The sequence below is a fragment of the Oncorhynchus kisutch genome, linkage group LG7, assembly GCF_002021735.2.
Source record: "Oncorhynchus kisutch isolate 150728-3 linkage group LG7, Okis_V2, whole genome shotgun sequence".
NCBI classification, from domain to species: Eukaryota; Metazoa; Chordata; class Actinopteri; order Salmoniformes; family Salmonidae; genus Oncorhynchus; species Oncorhynchus kisutch.
In genome coordinates this window covers 53,670,144-53,686,917 of record NC_034180.2, presented here as the reverse complement: position 1 = coordinate 53,686,917, position 16,774 = coordinate 53,670,144, and the positions used below count along the sequence as shown (strand labels likewise).

Sequence of the window (16,774 nt, the reverse complement as noted above, 5' to 3'; positions counted from 1 at the left end):
TCAACATACACCTGCACCTGTCAATCAACATACACCTGCACCTGTCAATCAACATACACCTGCACCTGTCAATCAACATACACCTGCACCTGTCAATCAACATACACCTGCATATGTCAATCAACATACACCTGCACCTGTCAATCAACATACACCTGCACCTGTCAATCAACATACACCTGCACCTGTCAATCAACATACACCTGCATATGTCAATCAACATACACCTGCACCTGTCAATCAACATACACCTGCACCTGTCAATCAACATACACCTGCACCTGTCAATCAACATACACCTGCACCTGTCAATCAACATACACCTGCACCTGTCAATCAACATACACCTGCACCTGTCAATCAACATACACCTGCACCTGTCAATCAACATACACCTGCACCTGTCAATCAACATACACCTGCACCTGTCAATCAACATACACCTGCATATGTCAATCAACATACACCTGCACCTGTCAATCAACATACACCTGCACCTGTCAATCAACATACACCTGCACCTGTCAATCAACATACACCTGCACCTGTCAATCAACATACACCTGCACCTGTCAATCAACATACACCTGCACCTGTCAATCAACATACACCTGCATATGTCAATCAACATACACCTGCACCTGTCAATCAACATACACCTGCACCTGTCAATCAACATACACCTGCACCTGTCAATCAACATACACCTGCATATGTCAATCAACATACACCTGCACCTGTCAATCAACATACACCTGCACCTGTCAATCAACATACACCTGCACCTGTCAATCAACATACACCTGCACCTGTCAATCAACATACACCTGCACCTGTCAATCAACATACACCTGCACCTGTCAATCAACATACACCTGCACCTGTCAATCAACATACACCTGCACCTGTCAATCAACATACACCTGCACCTGTCAATCAACATACACCTGCACCTGTCAATCAACATACACCTGCATATGTCAATCAAAATGAATCCCGAGAACAAAATACACCCTGACAATACCTGATCGCCATGGCAGCAGAAGCATGCTTATTTGAGCTGGTCTTGCCATAATACGGACTTGGTCTTTTACCAAATAGGGCTATCTTCTCTATTCCGGGTGATTACCTCATGAGGCTGGTTGAGAGAATGCCAAGAGTGTGCAAAGCTGTCATCAAGGCAAAAGGGGCAAAGCCTCACTTTATAGAATCTAAAATATATTTTTAATTTTCAGTTACCACATGATTCCATATGTGTTATTTCATAGTTTTGATGTCTTCACTATTATTCTACAATGTAGAAAATAGTAAAAAAATTATTATTAAAACTATTATTAAGTCGAAAATAGTCAAAAATGAAGAAAACTCCTTCAGTAGGTGCGTCCAAGCTTTTGACTGCTACTGTGTATATATATTACAAAACAATACCTGATGATCCGTGACAGGTTCTGAATGGTCTCTCTGAACATCTCTCGACTCCCTGAGGGGTCAGACATGGTGGACGGCCTCATGTTCTCCTGCTGGACCTTGAGGAGCCTCCTTCCCTGCTACAATGTCAATGATGTGCTGGTAGTCTCCCCTCAGCCGGCTGTTCTCCCTCGTCTTCTCATTCAGCACCGCCAGGGCCTACAGTAAATCAAGTCAAGTCAAAAAATATATATATATATTACTGGGGTTGTAAAATTCCAATAACTTTAACAAAATTCCTGGTTGGAAGATTCCTGGAATCCAGAGGGGATAGACAGGAAATCCTTCAACTAGGATTTCTGGAAAAATTTTAAGAAAATTACCCAGGATTTTGAGACTGTAATAAATTGAATAAAGTTGATAGTGATTTTGACCTGCTCTCTCTCCACGGCGTAGGCCCGCAGCTGCTGCTGGAGGAACATCACGTCTTGGCTGTGGCCTCGTCCCCCCAGGGAGACGTGGGAGTGCAGCGCTTGGATCTCTACGTCTTTCTGCTAGACCATCTGGCTGAGCTTCCCCAGCTCCTCTCTGGAGACCACCAGCTGGTCCAGCTGTCTGGTGAGGTTCTGGTTCTTCTGATTCAGCTGACTGATCTCCGTCTCCTTCTCCTTAATGCCCTTCAAATTGAGATCAGATAATGCTTTATTATCCTGAATGGTAATTCATCCCGAATCATCAGCTGCTGCTGAGTACAAGACCAATTCAGGAAATACCTTCACTAGTCTCTCTACCTCCATCTTGGACAGGTCGTGTTTCTCGTTGCCGTTCTCCCTGTTATTCAGGGACGACTTGGTCTCGTCTTCCCGTTGGAGAATGACCACTTCCTGTTCCTGGGAGTATCGGGTAGCGCCGAGGTGATCTACTACTTCCTGCTGCAGGCGCCCAATCTCCTCGTCCTTGGCGTGGATCAGCCTATCGTAGTTCTCTCTGCTCTGCTCGTGGCGTTGGTGGGCCTGCTCCAACTCATTCTGCTGCGCCAGGAGAGACTGCTGGGAGGAGAGGATGTGCCCCCGCTGCTCCCCTATGGTCCTCTATGGTCCTCTATGGTCCTCTATGGTCCTCTATGGTCATCTATGCTCCTCTATGGTCCTCTATGGTCCTCTATGGTCCTCTATGGTCCTCTATGGTCCTCTATGGTCATCTATGGTCCTCTATGGTCCTCTATGGTCCTCTATGGTCCCCTATGGTCCTCTATGGTCCTCTATGGTCCTCTATGGTCCTCTATGGTCCTCTATGGTCCCCTATGGTCCTCTATGGTCCTCTATGGCCCTCTATGGTCCTCTATGGTCCTCTATGGTCTTCTATGGTCCTCTATGGTCCTCTATGGTCCTCTATGGTCCTCTATGGTCCTCTATGGTCTTCTATGGTCCTCTATGGTCCTCTATGGTCCTCTATGGTCCTCTATGGTCCTCTATGGTCCTCCTCCAGGCATCTCCTGAGGTCTTCAGCTGGGTGATGTCCGTCTCCAGTTCTGTGGTTCATGTTAATGTGCTCAATAAGGCTGTTCATTTAGCAGCAAATACAACACATAGATATGTATTAAAAAAACAACAAGAGATATGACAGGATGTGTTACCATTGATGATGTCCGGGGTACGTGGCTCGGCCAGGCCGGGGAGCTGGGGTCTACTCTGCTGGTCCCTCAGACGCTCTATCTCCTCCTTATAGGATAGGATTTAATGTTAATATCCCAAGGGAAAAAATTGTCTCCAACAGACAGTACCACTGTATACAAAATAGACACTCTACACATACAGTACATGTTGTGGACGTACCTTCAGGTGGCTGTTGTCTTCCTTCATGCCTCCCAGCTGCTTGTCCTTCTCCTCCAGAGCTCCTCTCAGGGTCTCAGCCTACTGGGTGGGTGCCTGGACCCCGGCCTCCAGCTCCCTCTGGGCGGCGGCCATGTTGGCTCTCAGGGTCTCAGCCTCCTGGGTGGCTGCCTGGACCCCGGCCTCCAGCTCCCTCTGGGCGGCGGCCATGTTAGCTCTCATGCTCTCATCTCCATGTTCATCTCCAGGTTCAACTCCAGGTTCATCTCCAGGTTCTTCTCCAGGTTCTTCTCCAGGTTCAACTCCAGGTTCAACTCCAGGTTCATCTCCAGGTTCATCTCCAGGTTCATCTCCAGGTTCAACTCCAGGTTCAACTCCAGGTTCAACTCCAGGTTCTTCTCCAGGTTCAACTCCAGGTTCAACTCCAGGTTCAACTCCAGGTTCAACTCCAGGTTCATCTCCAGGTTCAACTCCAGGTTCAACTCCAGGTTCAACTCCAGGTTCATCTCCAGGTTCATCTCCAGGTTCTTCTCCAGGTTCTTCTCCTGGTTCAGCTTCACCGTCCTCTCATGCGCCGTCTGAAAATAATCAAGCTATTAGTACAACACATTCCTTACCAAAAAAATATATATACAGTTCGTTGTCAAAGTGCTACAAAAGTGAAAAGATAAAAAAAAAAGTTGAATGTAGATACATGAAGATAGTAAAACAGTAGTGAAACAACAGTGGACCTGCAGTGCCGAGGCGTCCATGGAGCGTGCAGCGGTCAGCTCCTCGATGGTCTGCTGGTACTGCCTGACCTGCTCCTGGAGGCCCCTCTCTGCCTGGATCAGCTCCCCTTCTAGCTGGCTCTTCTCCAGCTTCAGAGCCTCGATGTTTGTGTCCTTCTCCAGGATGGTCCTGCTGAGAGCATCCTGGACCTCCCTGACCTACCTGACCTGCTCCTGGAGGACCCTCTCTGCCTGGCCCAGTTCCCCTTCCAGCTGGCTCTTCTCCAGCTTCAGAGCCTAGATACGAGTGTTGTTCTCCAGGACGGTCCTGCCGAGAGCATCCTGGACCTCCCTGACCTGCCTGACCTGCTCCTGGAGGACCCTCTCTGCCTGGCCCAGTTCCCCTTCCAGCTTGCTCTTCTCCAGCTTCAGAGCCCAGATACGAGTGTTGTTCTCCAGGACGGTCCTGCCGAGAGCATCCTGGACCTCCCTGACCAGCTCCTCTATCCTCCCCTGGGCCTGCTCTGCCTCTGTCTTCAACCTCTGCTTCTCCATCTCGTAGTCTTCTGACATCACCTTCTCCTGGGAGCTCCTCATCTCAGTCAGCTCTTTCCTGAGCTCCTCCAGCTCCTCTCCGGACCCCCCGGATTCTCTCCCTCTCTCCCCAGCCTCGCACAGCTCTGCCCGGGCAGCAGACAGCTGCTCCTCCCTCTCCTGTACGGTTCTCTGGAGCACCTGGTTCTCTTTGCCCATCGCTGTTGCCCGTCCAAGTTTCTCCCTCAACTCCTTGACGGTGGCCTCCAGCTGCTGCTTGCCCATGTGGAGGTGGTTCAGGGTGTAAGCACTCTGGCTCAGTTTCTCCTGCTGGGCCTGTAGTTCTTCCTGTAGCGCCACCCTCTGGTCGGTGGTGGTACTGAGCTCTGACTGCAACCTGAACACCTCAGTCTCAGACTCCTTCAGCTGAACAGAGAGCTTCTCCTACACTGAGATCACATGCTGCATGGAGACACAAGAACAGAATAATAGCATCTCGATAACCATTTTATAGGTAGTCTTACTTTAATAAGTCTAAATTCTGTAAAGGGGGTTAAATCATTAAAAACATGTGGTAATCCTTGATGGACTTTCTTTTTCAACATGGTCTAAGACGCTGTGTATATCCCAATATCAACACCTTCCTATACACAACCAATATATTAATATCAACATATTCCTTCCTATACATGACCAATATATTCATATCAACACGTTCCTTCCTATACACGGCCAATTCATCAGTGCATGGTGCTTCCGGAATTGGTTGTGATTGGCTGTTCCAGATCCAGGAAGTGTTACATTGCTGTGTGTCGAAACTAATATAAATGTTTCATAGACTTTTGTTTAACATCGTCAGACTAAAAGTGAGTGTCACAACCACATCAACCTTTAAATATATTCTAGGGGGATCATACATTTCCTCTCGTGAAGAACATCCATTTACTCTCTAGGTGACCATCCATTTCCTCTCTAGGGGATCATCCATTTCCTCTCTAGGGGATCATCCATTTCCTCTCTAGGGGGATCATCCATTTCCTCTCTAGGGGATCATCCATTTCCTCTCTAGGGGATCATCCATTTCCTCTCTAGGTGACCATCCATTTCCTCTCTAGGTGATCATCCATTTCCTCTCTAGGGGGATCATCCATTTCCTCTCTAGGTCATCATCCATTTCCTCTCTAGGGGGATTCATCAGATTTTTTTGTTGTTGAAAAAAAGTCTAAATCTGAACACACAATCATTATTCATGGACTCAGGAAGAGTTTCTGCTGCATGAGCAACAGCTAATGGGATCCTAATCAACTAAACGAACTAAATAATCAACTTTTGAATAATCAACTGATCCATCTGACACTCTCATCAACAACAGAACGACATTATAGTTCAAGACATCTAGATTCTCAATGTCACAATGTTAAGTCAACACAGTTTATTTAATGTATACTGAACTAAAATATAAACGCAATAGGTAAAGTGTTGTTCTCATGTTTCATGAGTTGAAATAAAATATTTAAATATTAAATGTTCCATTCACACAAAAAAGCTTATATCCCTGTTAGTGAGCATTTCTCCATTTCAGGTGTGGCATAATCAAGAAGCTGATTAAACCGCATGATCATTACACAGGTGCACCTTGTGCTGGGGACAATAAAAGGCCACTCTAAAATGTGCAGTTTTGTCACACAACACAATGCTCCAAGACGTCACAAGTTGAGGGAGCGTGCAATTGACATGCTGAATGCAGGAATGTCCACCAGAGCTGTTGCCAGATAATCAAATGTTCATTTCTCTACCATAAGCCACCTCCAATGTTGTTTTAGAGAATTTGGCAGTACGACCAACCGGCCTCACAACCCGCAGACCACGTGTAACCACGCCAGCCCAGGACCTCCACATTCAGCTTCTTCACCTGATCGTCTGAGACCAGCCACCTGGACAGCTGATGAAACCGAGGAGTATTTCTGTCTGTAATAAAGCCTTTTTTTGTGGGGAAAAACTCATTCCGATTGGCTGGGCCTGGCTCCCCCAGTGGGTGGGCCTATGCCCACCCAGGCCCACCTATGGCTGTGCCCCTGCCCAGTCATGTGAAATCCATAGATTAGGGCCTAATGAATTTATTTAAATGTACTGATTTCTTTATTTTAACTGTAACCGTAAAATTGTTGCATGTTTCATTTATATTTTTGTTCAGTGTAAGTGGAGTGTACGTATTTGAGGGAAAACCTTACTGTTAGTTCAATGTGTCATTATATACCGTACGGGAGTTTGTTAAAGAATTAGCATTGTGAAGTGCAAAAACACTGCCAGTGTTGAGGCCCATTAGCAAGCAGAAATCACCTCAGACTAAGTCTTAAATGAAGATTCCATTTGAGAACAGAAATCAACCTCTTTCCTGTTCCGTCATAACATTCTCTTTCCTCGGGGTTCCAACGATGGCGTTGGGTTCTAGAATGTCCACATGTTCCACAATCATTACGTAAAGGACGATCATAGAAAGACTACTACCACGACTACTACAATACTATTTCAAAAGATACTATGTGATCAGGATAAATACCTCAACAGTCTTCATTCTCAACGTCTCCTGCTACGCCAGTTGAAAAGATGACAATAGTTCGAGTCAGCATATCAAATCGGACTAATAACTAGCAGCCTCGGTATGATATCTGAATGTGTATGTTGTGAGTGAGTACCTGCGAGAGCATTCCTCATCCCCTGTATCGCCTGGTCTAGCTGGGCTCTGTGACTGACAACTGCAGCCGTTTGTTGTTCTGCAGCAGCTCAGCGTTCTCAGCCTGCGCCTCCATCTTTTCCTGCTGCAGTGTAGCCTGCCTCCTCCAGCCTGGCTGTGAGCTCCTTCAGTCTCTCCTCCCTGCCTCCTCCAGCCTGGTTGTGAGCTCCTTCAGTCTCTCCTCCCTGCCTCCTCCAGGCTAGCTGTGAGCTCCTTCAGTCTCTCCTCCCTGCCTCCTCCAGCCTGGCTGTGGGCTCCTTCAGTCTCTCCTCCCTGCGTCCTCCAGCCTGGCTGTGAGCTCCTTCAGTCTCTCCTCCCTGCCTCCTCCAGCCTGGCTGTGAGCTCCTTCAGTCTCTCCTCCCTGCCTCCTCCAGCCTGGCTGTGAGCTCCTTCAGTCTCTCCTCCCTGCCTCCTCCAGCCTGGCTGTGAGCTCCTTCAGTCTCTCCTCCCTGCGTCCTCCAGCCTGGCTGTGAGCTCCTTCAGTCTCTCCTCCCTGCCTCCTCCAGCCTGGCTGTGAGCTCCTTCAGTCTCTCCTCCCTGCCTCCTCCAGCCTGGCTGTGAGCTTCTTCAGTCTCTCCTCCCTGCCTCCTCCAGCCTGGCTGTGAGCTTCTTCAGTCTCTCCTCCCTGCCTCCTCCAGCCTGGCTGTGAGCTCCTTCAGTCTCTCCTCCCTGCCTCCTCCAGCCTGGCTGTGAGCTCCTTCAGTCTCTCCTCCCTGCCTCCTCCAGCCTGGCTGTGAGCTCCTTCAGTCTCTCCTCCCTGCCTCCTCCAGCCTGGCTGTGAGCTCCTTCAGTCTCTCCTCCCTGCCTCCTCCAGCCTGGCTGTGAGCTCCTTCAGTCTCTCCTCCCTGCCTCCTCCAGCCTGGCTGTGAGCTCCTTCAGTCTCTCCTCCCTGCGTCCTCCAGCCTGGCTGTGGGCTCCTTCAGTCTCTCCTCCCTGCCTCCTCCAGCCTGGCTGTGAGCTCCTTCAGTCTCTCCTCCCTGCGTCCTCCAGCCTGGCTGTGGGCTCCTTCAGTCTCTCCTCCCTGCCTCCTCCAGCCTGGCTGTGAGCTCCTTCAGTCTCTCCTCTGCTGTGGAGGGATAAGGCCTTAGTAACGCTGGCTGGACTGTTACCTGGAAGGGTTAGGATACAGTGAGGAACATGTTAGGGGAACGTGAGAGACAGTAACCTGAGGTAAGGATGGATAATGTTAGGGGAACGTGAGAGACAGTAACCTGAGGTAAGGATGGATAATGTAAGGGGAATGTGAGAGACAGTAACCTGAGGTAAGGATGGATAATGTTAGGAGAACGTGAGAGACAGTAACCTGAGGTAAGGATGGATAATGTAAGGGGAATGTAAGAGACAGTAACCTGAGGTAAGGATGGATAATGTTAGGGGAACGTGAGAGACAGTAACCTGAGGTAAGGATGGATAATGTAAGGGGAATGTGAGAGACAGTAACCTGAGGTAAGGATGGATAATGTAAGGGGAATGTGAGAGACAGTAACCTGAGGTAAGGATGGATAATGTGAGGGGAATGTGAGAGACAGTAACCTGAGGTAAGTGTGGATAATGTAAAGGGAATGTGAGAGACAGTAACCTGAGGTAAGGATGGATAATGTTAGGGGAATGTGGTGGTGGTGTACCTGGTGGTAGTGGTGTTGTACCTAGTGGTGGTGTTGTACCTGGTGGTGGTGCTGTACCTGGTGGAGGTGGTGGTGTTGTACCTGGTGGTGGTGGTGTTGTACCTGGTGGTGCTGGTGGTGTTGTACCTGGTGGTGGTGGTGGTGGTGTTGTACCTGTTGGTAGTGGTGTTGTACCTGTTGGTAGTGGTGTTGTACCTGGTGGTGGTGTTGTTGTACCTGGTGGTGGTGGTGTTGTACCTGGTGGTGCTGGTGGTGTTGTACCTGGTGGTGGTGGTGGTGGTGTTGTACCTGTTGGTAGTGGTGTTGTACCTGGTGGTGGTGTTGTTGTACCTGGTGGTGGTGGTGTAACTGGTGGTGGTGTTGTACCTGGTGGTGGTAGTGGTGTTGTACCTGGTGGTAGTGGTGTTGTACCTGGTGGTGGTGCTGGTGGTGTTGTACCTGGTGGTGGTGGTGTTGTACCTGGTGGTGTTGTTGGTGTTTTCCTGGTGGTGGTGGTGGATCTGGTGGTGCTACTATAGCTGGTATCTGCTCTAGATCTGGCTCAAAAAACAGGTTATTGCTATCCAAAATTGTTGGGACGTCTCTACCCTTAACCAAACTCTTAAACCCTAACCTGAACTGTTTTAAATGTCAACTTCAAATGGGAGGTATGGACGTTCCAAGAATCGCAGATTGCAAGGACACTCATTATACGTGGAACTACTGGACCCCAACAGAACACCAATCCCTCATCGAATCCCACACTGAAAATATCATCTATTATGCTCTGTTCAATTAGGAGGGACTGACCCTCCAACACGTGGAGAAGTAGCAAAACTCATGACAGAACGATTTGTAAATGATGGGATACGGTGAGGGTTCATTTCTGTAAAGACATTACCATAGAGACAATAGTTGAAATGGAACCCTATCCTATACATAGTTCGCCGACTTTTCACCAGATCTGTTTTAATTTATTAGGATCCCAATTAGCCGACGCCAAATGGTCACAGCTAGTCTTACCGGGGTCCGACACAACGAAAAAGACATTACAAACAAAACACTTGACAATTTCCCTACATTTACATAAATAGTGTGTGTGCGTGCGCATCTATCAGATAATTTGCACATAAACACAACAAGTAGGTTACATGAGAGGCGTTGTACCGTGAGGTGCTGCTTTATTTGTTTTCTGAAACCAGGTTTGCTGTTCACTTGCACTATCTTTTATTTCACCTTTATTTAACCAGGTAGGCTAGTTGAGAACAAGTTCTCATTTCCAACTGCGACCTGGCCAAAATAAAGACAAAGCAGTGCGACACAAACAACAACACAGAGTTACACATGGAATAAACATACAGTCAATTACACAATAGAGAAAAAGTCTATATACAGTGTGTGCAAATGAGGTAAGATAAGGAGGTAGGCAATAAATAGGCCATAGTGGTGAAATAATTACACTTTTGCAATTAAACACTGGAGTGATAGATGTGCAGGTAGAGATACTGGGGTGAAAAGGAGCAAAAATAAATACAATAAATAAATACAGTATGGGGATGAGGTAGATTGGACGGGCTGTTTACAGATGGGCTATGTACAGGTGCAGTGATCTGTGAGCTGCTCTGACAGCTGGTGCTTAAAGTTAGTGAGGGAGATATGGGCCTCCAGCTTCAGTGATTTTTGCAATTCGTTCCAGTCATTGGCAGCAGAGAGCTGGAAGGAAAGGAGGCCAAATGAGGAATTGGCTTTAGGGGAGAACAGTGAAATATACCTGCTGGAGCGTGTGCTACCGGTGGGTGCTACTATGGTAACCAGTGAGCTGAGAAAAGGCAGGGCTTTACCTAAGAAAGACTTATAGATGACCTGGAGCCAGTGGGTTTGGTGACGAATATGTAGCGAGGGCCAGCCAACGAGAGCATACAGGTCGCAGTGGTTGGTAGTATATGGGGCTTTGGTTACAAAACAGATGGCACTGTGATAGACTGCATCCAATTTGCTGAGTAGGGTGTTGGAGGCTATTTTGTAAATGACATCGCCAAAGTCGAGGATCGGTAGGATGGTCAGGTTATAGACTGCCGATTCTATATTTAATTTTGGATTGGAGATGCTTAATGTGAGTCTGGAAGAAGTGTTTACAGTCTAACCAGACACCTAGGTATTTGTAGTTGTCCACATATTCTAAGTCAGAACCGTCCAGAGTAGTGATGCTGGACGGGTGGGCAGGTTGAAGAGCATGCATTTAGTTTTACTAGCATTTAAGAGCAATTGGAGGCCACGGAAGGAGAGTTGTATTGGCATTGAAGCTTGCCTGGAGGGTTGTTAACACAGTGTCCAAAGAAGGGTCAGAAGTATACAGAATGGTGTCGTCTGCGTAGAGGTGGATCAGAGAATCACCAGCAGCAAGAGCGACATCATTGATGTGTACAGAGAAAAGAGTCGGCCCGAGAATTGAACCCTGTGGCACCCCCATAGAGACTGGCAGAGGTCTGGACAACAGGCCCTCCGATTTGACACACTGAACTCTATCAGAGAAGAAGTTGGTGAGGCAATCATTTGAGAAACCAAGGCTGTTGAGTCTGCCGATAAGAATGTGGTGATTGACAGTCAAAAGTTTGTCCAGGTCGATGAATACAGCTGCACCGTATTGTCTCTTATCGATAGCGGTTATGATGTCGTTTAGGACCTTGAGCGTGGCTGAGGTGCACCCATGACCAGCTCGGAAACCAGATTGCATAGAGGAGAAGGTACGGTGGGATTCGAAATGGTCAGTGATCTGTTTGTTAACTTGGCTTAGAAAGGCAGGGCAGGATAGATATAGGTCTGTAGCAGTTTGTGTCTAGAGTGTCTCCCCCTTTGAAGAGGGAGATGACCGTGGCAGCTTTCCTGTCACGCCCTGGTCTAAGTATTTTGTGTTTATCTTCATGTATTGGGTCAGGCCAGGGTGTGGCATGGGGTTTTTGTATTGTGGTGTGTTTTGTCTTGGGGTTTTGGTGTGTATGTATTGGGATTGTAGCTAGTGGGGTTATCTAGCAAAGTCTATGGCTGTCTGGAGTGGTTCTCAATCAGAGGCAGGTGTTTATCGTTGTCTCTGATTGGGAACCATATTTAGGCAGCCATATTCTTTGAGTTTGCCGTGGGTGATTGTCCTTAGTGTCCTTGTTCCTGTCTATGTGGTAGTTTTCACTAGTATAGGCTGTTTCGGTTTTCGTTACGTTCTTTGTTTTGTAGTGTTTTGTGTTTATTCGTGTTGTACGTTGTTCATTAAACATGGATCGCAATCTACACGCTGCAGTTTGGTCCGACTCTCCTTCACACCTAGAAAACCGTAACATTTCCAATCTTTGGGGATCTCAGACGATACGAGAGGTTACACAGGCTAATAATAGGGTTGCAACAATTTCGGCAGATCATTTTAGAAAGATTGGGTCCAGATTGTAGCTCTTTCATAACATCAGCTATCTGGATTTGGGTGAAGGAGAAATGGGGGAGGCTTGGGCAAGCTGCTGTGGGGGGTGCAGGTCTGTTAACCAGGGTAGGGGTGGCCAGGTAGAAAGCATGGCCAGCCGTAGAAAAAAGATTGAAATTCTCAATTATTGTGGTTTTATCCGTGTTGAGTGTTACCTAGCAGCAGTGGGCAGCTGGAAGGTGGTGCTCTTATTCTCCATGGACTTTAGTGTCCCAAAACTTTTTGGAATTCATACACTCCTGTATAACACTGTCACAAAGCCCTGACTTCAATCCTGTAGAAAATTTGTGGGCAGAACTGAAAAAGGAGGCCTACAAACCTGACTCAGTTACACCGTTACACCAGAACTGAAAAAGCGTGTGCGAGCAAGGAGGCCTACCAACCTGACTCAGTTACACCAGCTCTGTCAGGAGGAATGGGCTAAAATTCACCCAACGTATTGTGGGTAGCTTGTGGAAGGCTACCCGAAACGTTTGACCCAAGTTATACAATTTAAAGGCAATGTTACCAAATACTAATTGAGTGTATGTAAATTGACCCACTGGGAATGTGATGAAAGAAATAAAAGCTGAAATATATCACTCTCTCTACTATTATTCTGACATTTCACATTCTTAAAATAAAGTGGTGATCCTAACTGACCTAAGACAGGGAATTTTTACTAGGATTAAATGTCAGGAATTGTGAAAAACTGAGTTTAATTGTATTTGGCTAAGGTGTATGTAAAACGTCTGACAACAACTGCACACACACACACGAATGTGGACACCACTTCAAATGAGTGGATTTGGCTATGTAGGACTCTGGTCTAATGTAGTGCACTATATAGGGAATAGGGTTCTATAGGGCTCTGGTCTAATGTAGTGCACTATGTAGGGAATAGGGTTCTATAGGGCTCTGGTCTTAATTTGGCTATGTCTGCCACACACATTGATGACAGATGTATAAAATTGGAGCATGCAATCTCCATAGACAAACATTGGCAGTAGAATGGGCTTACTGAAGGGCTCCTCTGTCATAGGATGCCATCTTTCCAATATGTCAGTCCGTCAAATGTCTGCCCTGCTAGAAATGCCCCGGTCAACTGTAAGTGCTGTTATTGTGAAGTGGAAATGTCTGTTTCTTTAAAAAAAAAAAAATTTAACCTTTATTTAAGAGGTCCAAGAGCAACAACGGCAAAGTGGTAAGCCACACAAGCTCACAGAACGAAACAGCCGAGTGCTGAAGCACGTAAAAATCATCTGTCCTCGGTTGCAACACTCACGAGTTCCAAACTGCCTCTGGAAGCAACGTCAGCACAAGAACCGTTTTGTCGGGAGCTTCTTGAAATTGGATTTCCACGGCCGAGCAGTCGCACACGAGGCTAAGATCACCATGTGCCAAGTGTCCGCTGGAGTGGTGTAAAGATCGCCAGCCACCGTTTGAACTCTGGAGAGGAGGAGATGTGTTCTCTATGAGTCACGCTTCATCATCTTGCCAGTCTGACTGGCACAGAGCCTTGACCTCAACCCCATCAAACACCTTCGGGATAAATTGGACCAACTTCATATTAATGATTTTGGAATGAGATGTTTGACGTATTTTTGGCGTATATGTTTTGACCATGACAGTTTACAATCTAAGGTAACGCCGAGTAATTTAGTCTCCTCAACTTGTTCTACAGCCACACCATTCATTACCAGATTCAGCTGAGGTATAGAACCTAGGGAATTATTTGTACCAAATACAATGCTCTTAGTTTTAGAGATGTTCAGGACCAGTTTATTACTGGCCACACATTCCAAAACAGACTGCAACTCTTTGTTAATGGTTTCAGTGACTTCATTAGCTGTGGTTGCTGATGCGTATATGGTTGATTCATCAACATTCATGAACACACATGTTGTTTAATGCCAGTGGCAGGTCATTGGTCAAAATAGAAAAGAGGGCCTAGAGAGCTTCCCTGCGGTACACCTCATTTTACAGCTGCTCGATCTGCTCTACAGCAGAGTCTCACAACTCAATCGCTGGTTGAAAACTGTTTACTGCCCCTCCCAAAAGATAGAATTTGTAGATAATTGGCCCTCTTTCTGGGACTCACCCACAAACAGGACCAAGCCTGGCCTGGAGGGGTGCTCTCATCTTATCTACGAACATAGACAGGGCTCTAACTCCTCTAGCTCCACAATGAGATAGCCACCCTGCCAGCTTAGTGGAGTCTGCCACTAGCACAGTCAGTGTAGTCAGCTCAGTTATCACCATTGAGACCGTGTCTATGCCTTGATCTAGGTTGAGCAAAACTAAACATGTCAGTGTTCGCCTTAGCAATCGCACTAGAATAAAGACCTCCTCCATTCCTGCCGTTATTGAAAGAGATTGTGTTATCTCACATCTCAAAATAGGGCTACTTAATGTTAGATCCATCACTTCCAAGGCAGTTATAGTCAATGAACTAATCACTGATCATAACCTTGATGTGATTGGCCTGACTGAAACATAGTTTAAGCCTGATGAATTTACTGTGTTAAATGAGGCTTCTCCTCCTGGTTATATTAGTAACCATGTTCCTCGCGCATCCCACAAAGATGGAGATGTTGCTAACATTTACGATAGCAAATTTAAATTTACAACAACAAAAAATTACTGAATTTTCATCTTTTGAGCTTCTAGTCATGAAATCTATGCAGCTTCTATAGCTGCTGATTACAGGCCTCCTGGGCCATATACAGCGTTCCTCATTGAGTTCCCTAAATTCCTACCGGACATTGTAGTCATGGCAGATAATATTCACATTTTTGGTGACTTTAATATTCACATGGAAAAGTCCACAGACCCACTTCAAAAGGCTTTCGGAGCCATCATCGACTCAGTGGGTTTTGTCCAACATGTCTCCGGACCTACTCACTGTCACAGTCATACTCTGGACCTAGTTTTGTCCCGTGGAATAAATGTTGTGGATCTTAAATGTTTTTCCTCAGACTATCGAACCACCATTTTATTATGTTATGCAATCGCAACAAATAATCTGCTCAGACCCCAACCAAGGATCATCAAAAGCCGTGCTATAAATTCTCAGACAACCCAAAGATTCCTAGATGCCCTTCCAGACTCCCTCCACCTACCCAAGGAAGTCGGAGTACAACAATCAGTTAACCACCTAACTGAGGAACTCAAATTAGCCTTGCGTAATACCCTAGATGCAGTCGCACCCCTAAAAGCAAAAAGCATTTGTCATAAGAAACTAGCTCCCTGATACACAGAAAATACCCGAGATCTGAAGAAAGCTTCCAGAAAATTGGAACGGAAATGGCGCCACACCAAACTGGAAGTCTACCGACTAGCTTGGAAAGACAGTACCGTGCAGTACCGAAGAACCCTCACATCCTATTTTTCCAACTTAATTGAGGAAAATAAGAACAATCCCAAATGTATTTTTGATACTGTCGCAAAGATAACTAAAAAGCAGCATTCCCCAAGAGAGGATGGCTTTCACTTCAGCATGAACTTCTTTGACAAAAAGATAATGATCATTAGAAAGCAAATTACGGACTCCTCTTAAAATCTGCGTATTTCTCCAAAGCTCAGTTGTCCCGAGTCTGCACAACACTGTCAGGACCTGGGATCAATGGAGACACACAAGTGTTTTAATACTATATCTCTTGACACATTGATGAAAATAGTCATGGCCTCTGAACCTTCAAGCTGCATACTGGACCCTATTCCAACTAAACTACTGAAAGAGCTGCTCCCTGTGCTTGGCCCTCCTATGTTGAACATAATAAACGGCTCTCTATCCCACCGGATGAGTACCAAACTCACTAAAAGTGGCAGTAATAAAGCCAAACCTTGACAGAGAAAATATAAAAAAGCAAAGAATCGAATCTTCCATTCCTCTCAAACATGTTTGAAAAAGCTGTTGCGCTGCAACTCACCGCCTTCCTGAAGACAAATAATGTATATGAAATGCTTCAGTCTGGTTTTAGACCCCATCATAGCACTGAGACTGCACTTGTGAAGGTGGTAAATTACCTTTTAATGGCATCAGACCGAGGCTCTGCATCTGTCTCGTAATCCTAGACCTTAGTGCTGCTTTTGATACCATCAATCACCACATTCTTTTGGAGAGATTGGAAACCCAAATTGGTTATCTTATCTGTCTGAAAGATATCAGTTTGTCTCTGTGGATGGTTTGTCTTCTGACAAATCAACTGTAAATTTCAGTGTCCCTCCAGGTTCCATTATAGGACCACTATTGTTTTCACTATATATTTTACCTCTTGGTGATGTCATTCAGAAACATAATGTTAACTTTCACTGCTGTGCGGATGACACACAGCTGTACATTTCAATGAAACATGGTGAAGCCCCAACATTGCCCTCGCTGGAAGCCTGTGTTTCAGACATAAGGAAGTGGATGGCTGCAAACTTTTTACTTTTAAACTCAGACAAAACAGAGATGCTTATTCTAGATCCCAAGAAACAAAGAGATCTTCTGTTGGATCTGACAA

General features: G+C 46.2%; 1 pseudogene; it reads right to left on the bottom strand.

The window, feature by feature from the left end:
- Positions 1-1,488: 1,488 nt before the first annotated feature.
- On the bottom strand, positions 1,489-7,293 carry LOC109882194 (thyroid receptor-interacting protein 11-like; annotated as a pseudogene).
- Between the last annotated feature and the right edge of the window lie 9,481 nt (positions 7,294-16,774).